This window comes from Chiloscyllium plagiosum, unplaced genomic scaffold, assembly GCF_037043375.1.
Source record: "Chiloscyllium plagiosum isolate Xiang-an unplaced genomic scaffold, Cpla_swu_hap1 HiC_scaffold_13, whole genome shotgun sequence".
Classification (NCBI taxonomy): domain Eukaryota; kingdom Metazoa; phylum Chordata; class Chondrichthyes; order Orectolobiformes; family Hemiscylliidae; genus Chiloscyllium; species Chiloscyllium plagiosum.
Genome location: NW_028270151.1, coordinates 3,566,909 through 3,582,937, shown reverse-complemented (window position 1 = coordinate 3,582,937; position 16,029 = coordinate 3,566,909). Strand labels below are relative to the sequence as shown.

The following is a 16,029-nucleotide window of genomic DNA, read 5'->3' as shown; positions in this document are numbered from 1 at the left end:
CACTCCAAGGCACACAAGTCAAGTACATAAATATTGGATTGGAGTAACTAGGTGGTTGTTTTTGACCAGGTGAAAGATCACACCGGAGACCTCTACAATTCTACAATCAATGCTGCACATTCTTCAACTTTGTGTCACTGGAAAACTGTTTTTGGATTTTTGGATTTTTTTAATTGTGTTTGGGCGCCTGACTTCTAAAGTAATGCTGCTGAGTCCACGGAACAACATGCAAGAACTCCTTATTTACAAAATAAACGATAGCAATATTCCCTCAGCAATAGATCAAAGCTGCTGCCTCCTTCCAGTTCTCTCAACTTCATTGTTTGTAGGAGGATGGTTTACTGAGGGGATGTCCCCTCTCACATATCCAATACCTAGCACACATTTCACCCAAAAAATGGGAGTGATGTCATTGACTTTCCAGGACACTATCTGTTTGATATTAAGAGGGGGCTGTGACATTCCCGAAGTTGTCTCATCAGTCTTTCAGACATCATCAACGTTGGTAGCATAAAGTTGCACAAATTAATTTTATTTAGAAATGGAACCCAAACATAACCCAACCCAAAACAGTTCCTGTGAAAGGAAAACTGTTTAAAAATCCCAAAACAAGACAAGTACGTGTAAGAGATATATTCAGTCAAGCCTTGTCAACATCGAACTACAGAAACATTAACATTAATTAAAAGCAGTTGTTTCTCATCCTTACAATATGGGATGTCATGGGAATCTCAGTGTCCTGTTGAGCTGAGCTTCAAACTCCACATTCCATCTGTTGCTACTTCCACTTCATAAATCACTGCCCCTGTCCTCACATCATCCTCAGCTCCAACTTCAGTTTCTCTGAAGCATCTCTCACACACAAACTTTAACTTTTGGATGTAGGTTTGCTCGCTGAGCTGAAAGATTCATTTCCAGACGCTTCGTTATCTTACTAGGTAACATCTTCAGTAGACCTCATGCGAAGCAATGCTGAAAATTCCTGCTTTCTATTTATATGTTTGAGTTTCTTTGGGTTGGTGATGTCATTTCCTGTGGTGATGTTATTTCCTGTGGCGAAGTCACTTCTTGCTCCTTTTCTCACGGGGTGGTAGATGGTGTCTAACTCGATGTGTTTGTTGATATCAACAAACACATCGAGTTAGACCCCATCTACCACCCTGTAAGAAAAGGAACAGGAAGTGACTTCACCACAGGAAATAACATCACCAACCCAAAGAAGCCCAAACATATAAATAGAAAGCAGGAAGTTTCAGCATTGCTTCGCCTGAGGTCCACTGAAGATGTTACCTAGTAACATAACGAAACATCTGGAAATGAACCTTCCAGCTCAGCGAGCAAACCTACATCCAAAACCTCAACCTGAGCTACAAACCTTCTCAAAACTCGCTAAAACTTTAACTTACCCAGGATGTTGACAACACAGTCAATCCTGGCATAACATCCATGCTGCCACCAAACTCCAATGAATCCCAATTCCCCAGTACACTGATTTTAAATTCCAGATTTCTTCTTTACAAAGCTTTGACCTAGACCCGTTTCAATCTAGTCTTATAACCTGCTCCGGCTCTATGTTCCTGTCTCAAGCTAGTCTCGTAACCTGCTCCAGCCCTCTGGTCAAAAGAAAACACAATTTCTAAGTTAGTAAAGTATGTTCTCTCAATTCCCTAACTGAATCTTGGGTGGAATCCTAGCTGTTGTTTATGACTGACGGTGAGGATATTTTCAGGGTTCTGGTTATGGCTGAACAAAGCTGGCAGAGAACACTGGAATGGCTGCATACCCCCACCAGAGAGGATCTACAATCACTGCTACTAAAATTATGGAGAAGAAATTCAATTTTAAGTGACTTAGGGTTACCATGAGTGAAAATCATTATTTGAAACAAGCAATGTTCTCAGCAGTATCTGCAAATTACAAGCAACAACTTCTCATGAAAGGATCATCCTGTACCATTGATATGCATATTTTCCAGTACTCCCTAGGATAATAATTAAACTGTTCTTCATTGTTATTCCAGTCAGCCCAGCTTCCTCCCTAAAAATATTTACATTGTATCTCCCTGTCAGACTCAGCTTTAAAATTTTGGAGCCTTCTCTCGGAAGAATCCGAAAATGCGTGTAGAAAATTTGTATCTGGAGTTGGATATTTGTAGTTGAGTCTCATCCAGAATTATTTATTCTTTATCAAGAAGCTTTCCTTTTCAGAGACGCTATTCTTTTCTTGAGAAGTAAGTGTCGATAATAAGACAAGCAGCTGTTGAGCTGAATGTCTTTTCAGAGGACAGTTAAAAGTTAGCCACATCATGGTTTGGAGTTACATGCATTTCAGACTACATAAGCACAACAAATATCTTTCCCTTAAGAACAATTGTGAACCAGAGGGTATTTCCATAACAATCATAGTTTCATGGTCACCATTACATGGACAAATTTCAATTTCAGATTTCTTGGTTAATTGAATTTAAATTCCATCAACAGAGCAGAGGCTTTGATATCTAGATTTTTTGAAATTGCTTTTGGGGATATAGGCTTCGCTGGCTGGGCCTGAATTGATCCCCTGTCCCTAGTTCCGTAGGGAGAGAATTCCAAGGTTTTGACTCAGTGACCCTGAAGGAATGGTGATATATTTCCAAGTCAGGATGATGAGTGGCCTAGAGGGGAACTTGTAGATGGTGATGTTCTCATTGCCAACCTCCTCAGCACTTGGGCTGCAGCAGTTCAAGAAGGCAACTCACCTCCACCTTCTCAAGGGCAACTAGGGACAGGCAATAAATGCCATGACCACATCCCATGAATTAAGAAGATATATACTTGGATTTGACTTGCTAGATCTGTTTGAAAGCTATACCATTTAGCACAGTGATAGTGTCACACAACATGACGGAGGGTATTTTCAATGTAAAGGCGGGACTTTGTCTCTATGTGGTCACTCTTTCCGATACTGTCATGGACAGATGCATATACAGCCAGCAGATTGATAAGGATGATGTAATTGATAAGGATGTTTTTCCTTCTCTTGGTTCCCTCACCACCTGCCACAGACCAGGTTTCGCAGCAATGTCTTTTTAGTACCTGAACACCTTAGTTAATATAGGTGCTGCCAAGCCACTTTTGATAATGAAGTCTTACTTAGATTCCTTCTGCATCATTATCACCCTCAGTGCTTATCAAAATGAGGGAGAACTGATTCATGAGCAGAGAGTGACGGAGATGGACATGGTAATTAGCATGTCATTTCCTTGCCCATGTTTGATTGACTCACACTGTCCAGAGGGAGGGAATTCCAAAGTTGCCATGAGATGTCAAATGGTTTGGAATCAATGTTAAGCATTCCCAGGGCAATCCCCTCCTGATTGTAAACCATAACGTCTCTGCAAGGATGGTGATGGTGATGGGGACTGTGGGGTGAGATTCTCACTGTGTTCTTTGACTTGTCTGGGAGACAGCTCTCTCAATTCTGGTACAAGCCATTGGCTGTTACTAAGGGCAACTGTACAGACTTTGCCTTGGTGTTTCTAGTGCCTAGGTCAATACCAGGCAGTCTGTCCAATTTCATTCCTTTGGGACTTTCAACAGCTTGACATAAGTGAGTGGCTTGTTACACATTTCATTGGGCAGTTAAGAGTTAACCACATTCTTGTGGGGATCACATCCTGGCCCGGTCAAGTAAGGACAGCAGATTTCCATTCATGAACCAGATGGGTTTCAGCATCTGCCCCAGTGGGATTTGAGCTCAGGTCCCTCGAGTTTTACCTGGGTCATTAGCTCAACAACAATACCACTAGGCCATTGCCCCACTCAATCCATAATTGCCACCAAATGTGCATAAATTTAAATATACTATTAAAAATAAAATAACAGAGGCTGGTATCAGGGCACTGAGCCATCCTTTATTTACATCTGCACTCTACATGGGCTCTGACTAGTCAGCTCAAAGCCACTCCCTACACTGAGAAGACTCTGTGAATCTCCTGGTTATCTCTGTCAGCCAGGGCTCATTGATTGACCCAGGTTAATAACCCCAATCAAGAATCTCATAGTCAATGAGATCCACCTGGCCCTGGTTCCAATCCTTACAAACATTAAGCTAATGATGTGAATTTTAGTTGGCAGTGTGATTCCAAAGATTAGGAGACAAGACTATGGGACTGCAGATGCTGGTGTAATCAGAGTTGATAAAGTGTGGTGCTGGAAAAGACACAGCAGGTCAGGCAGCATCCGAGGAGCAAGAGAGTCAATATTTCAGGCTGAACCCTTCTTCAGACTGAAGCAGGGTCCTGCCTGAAACGTGAACTGTCTTGCTCCTCGGATGCTGCCTGACCTGAAGACAAGGGTGAGAATTTAGAAGGCTGAAATTTTCATCGCTGATGTCACACGCTCAATGAATTCCGCCCCCTCTCCACTGCCATGTTTGCCACTACTTCTGCCCCCACCAACGTCACTCACCTGCATTCTGCTGACACGCCCCCTCCCCCCCACAGATTCCACTGTCACCATCCCCACCCCCAGAACCCTAGGGGAACATCACCCCTGCTTATGATTCAACATCCATTCCCCCCACCATCACACCCACTCCAGTTACAGGCTCCGCCCCTACTCCCAGCTCTACACCCACACCAGCTCCCAGCCCTGCCGAGTTTTCACCATCCCTCCAGACCTCCCCCTCACTGAGGACGAACGATCAGTCCTCAGCAAAGGACTCACCTTCATCCCCCTCCGTCCACGCATCAATGAATTTAATACACGCCATGACGTCGAACAATTCTTCGGCCGCCTCCACCTCCGAGCTTACTTTCACAATCAGGACTCCCGCCCACCTTCCGAGGACCCCTTCCGCCCACCTCCAACACACTCCATCCACCTGGACACCCCGCGCTGGCCCAATACCTGCCCTCGATCTCTTCATTTCCAACTGCCGCCGGGACATTAACCGCCTCAACCTGTCTACCACCCTCCCCCACTCCAACCTCACCCTCACAACGCGCAGCCCTCCAATCCCTCTGCTCCAATCCTGACCTCACCATCAAGTCACCAGATAAAGGGGGCGCAGTGGCGCACTGACCTCTACACCGCTGAAGCCAAACACCAACTCGAGGACACCTCTTCCTACCGCCCCCTTGACCATGTCCCCACCCCCCCATCACCAAACCATCATCTCCCAGACCACACAGAACCTCATCACTTCCACCCACAGCTTCCAACCTCATAGTCTGGGAACCCCGCACTGCCCGATTCTACCTCCTTCCCAAGATCCACAAGCCTGACCACCCTGGCTGACTTATTGTCTCAGCATGCTCCTGCCCCACTGAACTCAGTTTTACCTACCTCGACACTGTCGTATCCCCCCTAGTCCAGGAACTCCCCACATACGTTCGAGACACCACCCACGCCTTCCACCTCCTCCAAGACTTCCGTTTCCCCGGCCCCCAATGCCTCATCTTCACCATGGATACCCAATCCCTCTGTACCTCCATCCTCCATGACCAGGGCTTCCAAGCCCTCTGGTTTTTCCTCGCCCGACGTCCTCAACAGTACCCTTCCACCGACACTCTCATTCGTTTGGCCGAACTGGTCCTCACCCTTAACAATTTCTCCTTCGAATCCTCCCTCTTCCTCCAGACCAAAGGGGTAGCCATGTGCACTCGTATGGGGCCCAGCTATGCCTGTCTCTTTGTTGGCTATGTAGAACAGTCCATCTTCTGTAGTCACACCGGCACCACTCCCCACCTCTTTCTCCGCTACATTGATGACTGCATTGGCTCCACCTCGTGCTCCCACGAGGAGGTTGAGCAATTCATCAACTTCACCAAAACATTCCACCCGACCTTAAATTTACCTGGACCATCTCTGACACCTCCCTCCCCTTCCTGGGCCTCTCCATCTCCATTAGTGACGACCGACTTGACACTGACATTTTTTACAAACCCACCGACTCCCACAGTTACCTGGATTACACCTCTTCCCACCCTACCTCCTGTAAAAATGCCATCCCACATTTCCAATTCCTCCGCCTCCGCCGTATCTGCTCCCAGGAGGACCAGTTCCACCACAGAACACACCAGATGGCCTCCTTCTTTAGAGACCGCAATTTCCCTTCCCTCGTGGTTAAAGATGCCCTCCAACGCATCTCGTCCACATCCCGCACCTCCGCCCTCAGACCCCACCCCTCCAACCATAACAAGGACAGAACGCCCCTGGTGCTCACCTTCCACCCTACTAACCTTCGCATACCAAATAATCCGCCAACATTTCCGCCACCTCCAAACAGACCCCACCACCAGGGATATATTTCCCTCCCCACCCCTTTCCGCCTTCTGCAAAGACCGTTCCCTCTGTGACTACATGGTCAGGTCCACGCCCCCCTACAACCCACCCTCCCGACCTGGCACCCTCCTCTGCCACTGCAGGAATTGCAAAACCTGCACCCACACCTCCCCCCTCACCACCACCCAAGGCCCCAAAGGAGCCTTCCACATCCATCAAAGCTTTATCTGCACATCCACCAATGTCATTTATTGTATCCGTTGCACCCGATGCGGTCTCCTCTACAATGAGGACACTGGGCGCCTCCTAGCAGAGCGCTTTAGGGAACATCTCTGGGACACCCGCACCAATCAACCACACCGCCCCGTGGCCCAACGTTTCAACTCCCCGTCCCACTCTGCCGAGGACATGGAGGTCCTAGGCCTCCTTCACCGTCACTCCCTCACCACCAGACGCCTGGAGGAAGAACGCCTCATCTTCCACCTCGGAACACTTCAACCTCAGGGCATCAATGTGGACTTCAACAGTTTCCTCATTTCCCCTTCCCCCACCTAACCCTACTTCCAAACTTCCAGCTCAGCACTGTCCCCATGACCTGTCCTACCTGCCTATATTCTTTTCCACCTATCCACTCCACCATCCCCCCCCCCACCGACCTATCACCTTCATCCCCTCCCCACTCACCTATTGTACTCTATGCTACTTTCTCCCCACCCCCACCCTCCTCTCACTTATCTCTCCAACCTTCAGGCTCTTTGCCTGTATTCCTGATGAAGGGCTTTTGCCCGAAACGTCGATTTTACTGCTCCTTGGATGCTGCCTGAACTGCTGTGCTCTTCCAGCACCACTACTCCAGAAAATGAAATTTTCCATGTTGGATTCGTGTCCTTTTTTGAGTGAACTTCATGTCTCCTTGTCTGTCATGGCTCACCATGTCTTTTCTCACCTCATCTTCTGGCCTTCACCTCGCTAACCATACATTCAGGCTCTATGGTGTCCTTCCCATGGATTCATATGGCAGAAGGAGTTGGCAGTGCTTGCAACTATCAGGTCTCCCAGCGTTCATATCTAACCCTAAGCCCATACTACTTGGAGTCTATAAACAAGGAAGAAGAATAGGACGCCACTTTGAGCACGGTGTTGTTACATCATTATCACAGAATACACGACCCAGAAAGGCAGGGAGGTACCAGCTTGACTGACAGGGATCTGGGGCTTCTGGTTGACATGGTGTTGATGAGTAAGCCAGTGCTTTATCCTGCTGACCAACAAAGGAGGTCCTCGCACCCGACGCAGGCAGCCTGAACACAGATGGTGCTGTTCTTTCTTTGATACAATTCTGTCTCCAGTTTTAGGCTGGACAAAGCATTGAACTGGGCCACCATCTGTATCCAGACATGAGAGACCTACCTTCCAGGTTCCATATCTCCATATTGGCCATCTCACCTTGAGAGACCACCAATCAGTCTAATTCTGCTGCTAGACACATTTCTCACCCAGACTTGTGGGCAACTCTCAGTATCATATGCATCATGTCCACTAAACCAACCCTCACCCACCTCATCCTGCCAAACTACTAACCCTTCCTGCCCTCCATACTTCTACTTACACCTCACCATCTCTTCTGCATCAGCATGTACAACTGATAGAATCCTGACATTTCAGAAAAGGCCATTCAGCCCATCAAGCCAGCACCAACCCTCTGAAGAGCATCCACTCAGACATCCACCCTATCCCTGTAACCCCACATTTACCCTGGCTAACCCACCTAGCCTTAACATCTTGGACTGTGAGAGGAAACCCACGCAGACACAGGGAGAAAGTACAAACTCAACACAGATAGTCGCCCGAGGCTGGAAACGAACCCGGATCCCTGGAACTGTGAGGCAGCAGTGCTAACCACTGAGCCACCATGTCATCCTGCTTTCCTCTCTACTTCCATCCAACTCAATCCCTCCCTTTGTCTCATTTCAAGAAAAGCTCTCCCACAATTGGGACCAAGAAGGTGAACACCAATGGCAGGAGGAGTGGTGAACAGAAAGTTCCTCACAGTATTTGAGGAGAAACCTTTTAAGCTGATCAGAGAACATGACGTCTCATGTAATGTTGGGGAGATCACAATGGCCAACCAATGCAGTACGCCTCATGTTGATACACTGCCCTTCTCCAAGCACCAGCATTAACTCATTCTCAACCTGCATGGGTTTATCCCTCTTAGACAAAGATCCCTCTTTATTCTCTTTACAGGTACTAGCATCACTCAGCAAAAAGCCTGTCCCAAAGAGGCCAGTGCTAGAGATTCTCAGCGCCATCTCCACCTCTGAGAAGGAAGCCATAACCCTCAGAGGATGCACAAACAAGGCTTCTGCCTGCACCATCTACCAGCCTCAGGGATGCCACCTTGGTGACTCTGCTTCACACGTCCGTGATGAGACACGGGAGCATAATCTGGTGAGGGCATCCTGAGACATCTCCACAGAGGGAGAACCACTTGAGGTCACTGACACTCAGAGGCCTGTCAGAGTCCATACACCTGCTCAGCCCCAGGTAGAAAACAACTCCAGGTACAGGGGCAGCAGGCAGGTTTGTCTGAGGCACTCAGTGAATTGAATTGTAGGATCCGAGAGGAGATGACCAATGTTATCAGTACTATGCTGGCTCTGATGTACACGTGCTGGGCTGTCCCCATGGAGAGGCTGGTGACCATGATGGAGAGTACGCTCAGTGTCTAATGAATATGCACACAGTACTCCATAACTAGAGTGATAAGTGCTCAGCACTAACCCAGAGGAGAAAAATCAGTTTAAAAATAACAAAGTTGCACTTGGAAAGAATATTATATTGAAACTCCACTTTAAAATACACAAACAAGCTGGACCAGTGTGTCTCTTGCTGGTTTTCATTCTGATTGGTAAATTAAGGGAAATGAGAGGCCCTGACCTCATTGCAGGTGTCCCTTTTTTTATTCACTCATGGGGTGTGAGTGTCACTGGCTGACCACCTTGTATTTTCCATCTCTAGTTGCCCTTGTCGAGAAAGTGATGAAGAGCTGACATCTTTGAACTGCAGCAGCCCATGTGCTGTAGGTTGTCCCACAATGCTACCTCTCAGAAATACAGGGTAGTGCCAGTTAGCATCCAGAGGGAGGAAAAACTCAGAGTCAACCCTGAGGACTTCTTTCTGGACACACCAGCGATGCCAAGGCTCTGCACTTCCCCCTGGCTGTGATGCTGGTCAAAAACTCACACCTAACTATTCTAATCCCATTTTTCAGCACTTGGCTCATAGCCTTGTGTGCCTTGGCTTGGCAAGTGCCCGTCTATGCAAATACTTTCTAAATGTTATGACAGTTTCTGCCTTTACCACCCTCACAGGTGGTAAGTTCCAGATTCCCACCATCCTCAGTGAGATAGTTTTCCCTCATATCTTCTCTAAACCTCCTGCCCCGACCATAAAATAGACCTTTGCTTTTTTTCTTTAACTGTGTGTGTGTTAGTTGTACTAAATTTAAATACTAAAAAAGAGTCAAAAAGTCAACGCATTTGGCCTTCCACACCTGATGCAAGAAACAGACTTTTAAAAAGGACACTGATTTCTACAGCATGAGAAGAGGGTATAGCTTTGCTGGGCCTTCATTGACAGCATTAACTCAATCTTAATCACAGACCAGGCAGGTAGAAACTGATTGGTTGGGGTAATGCTGTGGGGACACAACAGAGATTTACTGCCTCTGTGACCTCATGTTTCAATGAAAAAAGTGCACCCTATTTATGAATCCCTTTTGCCTGTATAAAGCAGCATGCTGTTTATTGTTTTATGCACTTTCCACCACACACAAATTCATCACATTACAAGTCTGTTCATGTTTGTTTCTTGTGTCTTCGTTCAGATGAGAACAAGATGAAAAGTTTCAACTTCTTTTCTCCGTTTAGCAATGTTCTATAGGTTCAATACCTATCAAGTAATTGTTTGTATTTAATAGTATTCAGTTAGTGAGAAATAACTGTGGTTTCCCTTGTGTCCCAATAAGTAGGAATCAATTGATACTGTGATTGTTGGAAGAGAAGGTACATGTCTGCAATATCTATCACAGTATATACATGTTTATAAACGTATGTAAAGATTGGCTTGAGTTCTGTACTTTGCCACTTGGTTTTCTGGATTAAAAAAGTTGGGAGATGGTGACTTCCCACCTTCATTAGACTAAAACAATCTCTAACAGACAGAGATTCAGTAGAAAGGAAGGAATAAAGAAAAAAAAAGTTGGAAAAGAAATCCAGATTGTTTTTTGGTGCGTGTTATGGGAGATGGGGAAGAATGAATATAGAGTCATATAGCACGGAAACAGATCTTTGGGTCCAACCACTCCATGCCGTCCATAATCCCAAGCGAAACTAGTCCCACCTGTCTGCGCTTGACCCATATCCCTCCCAATCTTGCTCTTCTCACCTTAAAAATGTGCCACATAATCTTGAAATCATCCACTCTAAGGAAAATCACCTGCCATTCACCTTATCTATACTTCCCATTATTTCATAAACCTCTATGAGGTCACCTCTGAACCTTCCATGCTTGTGTGAAAAAAGTCCCAGCTTATCCAACCTTTTCTTATAACGCAAACCTTCCATTTTCGGCAACATCCTGGTAGATCTCTTCTGAACCCTCTCCAGCTTACTAATATCCTTCCTATGACAGCGAGACCACAACTGGCCACAGTACTCCAGAAGAGAACTCACTAATGTCCTGTACAACCTCAATATAATGTCCTAACTTCTATACTCAAAGGTCTGAGCAATGAAGGTAAGCATGCTAAAGGTCTTAACTCAAAGAGAAAATGCTGGAAAATCTCAGCAGGTCTGGCAGCAACTGTAAGGAGAGAAAAGAGCTGACGTTTCGAGTCTAACTGACCCTTTATCAAAGCTTATAAAAGGGAGAAATAGGGAGGTATTTATACCAGGCTGAGAGAAGGGGAGTCATGGCTCCAGAAGTAAAGGTAGCAATAAAGAGATGATAGTGACAGTGCATAGAGCGATTATAGGGAGATTAGGAGCTGTGCTATGTGACTAAACATGTGGGGGATGGGGGGGTTGGGGGGGAGATGGGTGAAGCAGAGGCAAAATGGAAAACAGGGGAGAAGGGTAGCAAAGGGGAAAAGGAGAGGAAAAAGGTGATGAGAGAGTGGGGAGCGAGAGAAAGAGAGACAATCAAGAAATAAGAGGTACAGAACAGTGAAAAGAAGTTTTTAAAAAGTAAATAAAATAAACGAAATAAAATTACGGAGCAGAATGAAAACAGAGGGGTTGAGATGGGATAATCATCTGAAGTTGTTGAATTCAATGTTGAGACCGGCAGGCTGTACCGTGCCTAGTCGGAAGATGAGATGCTGTTCCTCCAGTTTGCGTTGAGCTTCACTGGAACATTGCAGCAGGCCAAGGACAGACATGTGGGCATGGGAGCAGGATTGTGTGTTGAAATGGCAAGCCACGGGAAGGTCCGGGACCTGATTGCTTACAGGCCGAAGGTGCTCAGCAAAGCAATCATCCAGTCAGTGTTTTGTCTCCGATATAGTGGAGACCACATTGGGAGCAACGAATGCAATAGACCAAATTGAAAGAGATACAAGTGAAACACTGCTTAATCTGAAATGAGTGTCTGGGGTCTTCTTAACTGCCTGCCTACCTGTGACACAAATTTCAAAGAATTATGTACCTGAACCTGTAGGTCTTTCTGTTCTACAACACTGCCCCTACTTGTAACTGTGTAAGTTCTTGCCTTTGTTTTTTTACCAAAATGCGATACCTCACATTTATCCAAATGAACCTCCATCTGCTACTCTTCAGCCCATTGGTCCAATTGATCAAGATCTCTTTGCAATCTTAGATAACTTTCTTCACTGTCCATTATACCACCAATCTTAATGTTGTCTTCAAATTTATTCACCATGCTTTCTATATTCTCATCTAAACCATTTATGTAAATATCAAACAAAAGTGGACCCAGCACCAATCCTTGTGGAACATCGCTGGTCCCAGGACTCCAGTCTCAAAAATAACCCTCAACCATCACCCTCTGTCTCCTGCTGTTAAGCCAATTTTGTATCCAATTGGCAAGCTCACCCTGAATCCCATGTGATTTAACTTTACTAATTAGTCTACTGTGTGGAACCTTGTCAAAGGCTTTACTAATGTAAATATATTTTTAAAAATTAAAAATATTTTAGTGTATAATATTTAAAAGTATATTAAAACTTTCAAACTTTGTTGAATAGTTGACATATTTTAAAATTATCAAAACAATCTCAGATTGCAATTGTAGACATAACAACTGGATAACACTATGATAGATATCTAGGCAGAGAAATGTCCTGATGCAATTAGATTAGTTTTAGTCTTGAACATAAGGATCAGGGAGATATCAGATGATTCTAAGGAGATACTATGCAGGCTGCCCAGATTTACATGAATTTTGTGTATTTGCTGGATTTCAGCTTTATGTTGCTGCAAAAGCAATAATTCTACCTAGAATGTTTCATTTACAATGTGCTTGATCTTCCTCAAAACTGCAGAAGATATTCTTACTAAGATAGCAATGGCCTTTTCAATTCACTCTGCATCTTGATTAAAAATGAATACTATAACAACTGAGCAATGTGCCATTGCAGATTTTTAAAATTAATTACTTTCTTCTATCCAAGTTGATAAAATACTTTGCCCGAGTTTTTCTCTTCATGCTATTTGAATTGGATAATAAATCAGAATTTCAGGGAATAGTTAGTGTGGAAAATGGAAAATTCATCAGCTCAGAGAATGGTTGTGTGGTCTTTCACTAGACTCCTTCCATGCTGCTCCTGTTTGGAACACTAGGAGATAGCATACAAGTAGTTTTTCAGGGTGACTCAGATTCATGTTTTTTCCTTCTTACTCTGGGGAAAGATTTTTTGATGATCAGGTTGAGACTGGAATTTTGCAGAGATTTGGAGACACAGATTTAACTGTTGCCCTTCAGTTTGAAACCAGTTTAAGTGGAGGAGTTGAAACTCTCTTCTCTTTGTTACTTTTGGTATTTTGCATGAAATGACCTTGGACGATCACAAATCTCCTCTTAATGAGTGTATAACATAGCAATGATATGACTGAAAATCTTCTTCAGAAATATGCTAAGTGAGTGAAAGATGAAAGGTTTTGGCAACATTTTCAGTCATCTTCAGGTTCTGTAATAAAAATATAATTAGGAGTACAAAATTTAAATTTCACTAAGGAAAGACATTTTATTGAAGCCTTTCATCTTGCACTGATTAGGACTTTTTGCAAGAATGCCAATTCAAGAGGAAACCAACATTTACACTGTGCAAAAAGACAGTGTTGATTGGTTGGCAAATATACTCTTGATTGTTAGAGGTGTTGCCGTGGAGAATGCACCCATTTATGGTAATTTACAGTAAACAGTCAGGCTGTGTTTAAATTTTAAACATTTAGGTTCACTCTGATGATCAGAGCGTTGCCCTAAGAAATAAATCAACGCATTTAGCTTGTTGAGCAGGGAGAGACACAGTGCATGTTCACAAAATGGCAATGACACTACACAGGTAATCCAAAAACCCAGGCTAATCCTCTGAAACAAGGGTTCAAAGCCCACCATGGTGTCTCATGGAATATAAATTTAATTAATAAATGTGTGTCACATCTTATGGTATGCATGTGACTCCAAACCTGGAACAGTGTGGTTCCTGCTTAAATGATCTGGTAAACTACTCATTTCAAGGGCAATTGAAAATGGATAGCACAGGTTGGCTTTGTCAGTGATGTCTATATCCTATATAAGAATAAAAGGTATCTACTTCAATTCCTGCACAAAAAGATATCTCAAGGTTATCATTCTAGTGCTATGTCTTGGGCTGGTTTACATTGCACTTATTACAGAGTATTCTATTCCTGATGAAGAGCTTTTGCCTGAAACGTCGATTTTCCTGCTCCTCGGATGCTGCCTGACCTGCTGTGCTTTTCCAGCACCACTCTGATCTAAACTCTGGTTTCCAGCATCTGCAGTCCTCACTTTTGCCTTATTACAGAGTAAGTCTATCCAAGATTCTTAAATCTGGCAGAGAAGATTTCAGTCTTCATCAAACGAAAACCACAGCTCCAGTGATGAAAGGTTGTGCCTGATGATTCAAGTCTGCCATCACTAGGATGCACTTGAATCGGAAATATACCACTGATGCGTATGTTATCCTGAAATATGTCGCTAGTGTTTGTTACAAAGTGTTTCAATGAAAAAATATTCATGGGAAAATCAAACTGTTGAAGGACAAATCTGTACGGGATGTCAAGACTAGCAAAAACAATCTCCTTCTTAAGATAGCTAAAGAATTTGAAGCTCACTACTTTGGAACATATCAGCCCACAGACGACACATGCTGATTGTGTGAACTCTGTCTAATAACATACAGGATTTAAATTCCTTCCTGCTTCTCACAGCCCCACCCCCACTTCCTTCTTCTTTAGTGGCCAAAGTTTCTGAAAATCGAAACGGAAAGAAATTATTCTGTCTTCATGTTAAACTTCTTCAAAAACTCTGACATTACCTTCAAGGTTCTGGAGCAGGGCTTTTTCCTATTTGGAACCCTGCTGTCAAAGTCAATTGGGGGTCAAGAGTCCACCCGTAAGGTCTCTTGGTCATAATTCTCCCCAGATTGGTCAATTATTGGCCAGAAGTCCACTGAAGGATGACAGGTGGGCCCTCAGAGTTGGAGGGCCAATAGGAGAGCCTCCAGCAGTGAAGTAGGCTTTCTTTTCAGTAACATACGAGTATGCTGAAGGTAAAAGTGCCCTCTTTCCAACATTTCAATATTTAAAATATAAAAACCCCTCAGCAACCAGGCCACCATTATGTAGAAAAGTACAGCACAGAACAGGCCCATTGTGGTGGGGACCACAGCCCAGGGGCTGCCTAAGCCACACAGTCCAGGTTCCTGTGCTTACTTGGAGCATTAACCCCTGACTCTGACTTAACAAACAATCAAGGTATTTTTCAATATATAATTTCAGTTACATCACACTGTAAACTTTTGCTATTAATTCTGTGTCTTACAACCACCTGATGAAGGAGCGGCGCTCCGAAAGCTAGTGCTTCCAAATAAACTTGTTGGACTGGTGTTGTGTGATTTGTAACTTTATCCTCTGCTTGTACTGCTTTCAATTGTATAGCATTCAATATAAAATGGAGAGCATGCATTAGGCTGCTCATTATGCAATCATTTTTAATTTGGGAGAGATTGGGTAGCTGAATCACTATGATCCATGTCCACTATCAGAGAAATTCAAAGTTATTTCCAGGGTGATTAATCTAAATAATATTACTATCGGCCGATTTGCCTAGTATCTATTGTTGAAGAAGTATTGGAATCAATTATTAGGGAAATACCTAATTGAACAGAATCAGCATGACTTCACGAGAGGGAATCAGTGTCAGACTAATTTATGAGTGTCAACTAGAGTGGATAGAGACAAACCAGTAGATGTATTTATTTGGATTTCCAGATGGCGTTCAACAAAGTGGCTCACAAAAGGTTAAGTTAAACGATGAGAGCACATGGTATTGGCCTAGATAGAGAATTGGCTAACAGTCAGGAAACTGTGTGGGGATGAGGGGTTCTTTTTCAGGTTAGTGACCTGTGACCATTGGGGTTCCACAGAGGTCAGTGCTGGACCACAACTGTTTCTAGAATACATTGATGACCTGGAGGCAGAAAGTGAATGCCCTGTAG

The 16,029-nt window shown here is 44.3% G+C and overlaps 1 protein-coding gene across 1 annotated transcript in view; it reads right to left on the bottom strand.

Annotated features, from left to right (window-relative positions):
- LOC122556243 (uncharacterized) overlaps positions 1 to 16,029 on the bottom strand; it is a 288,957-nt gene that overhangs the window by 249,365 nt on the left and 23,563 nt on the right. The gene's annotated exons all lie outside the window — the stretch shown is intronic.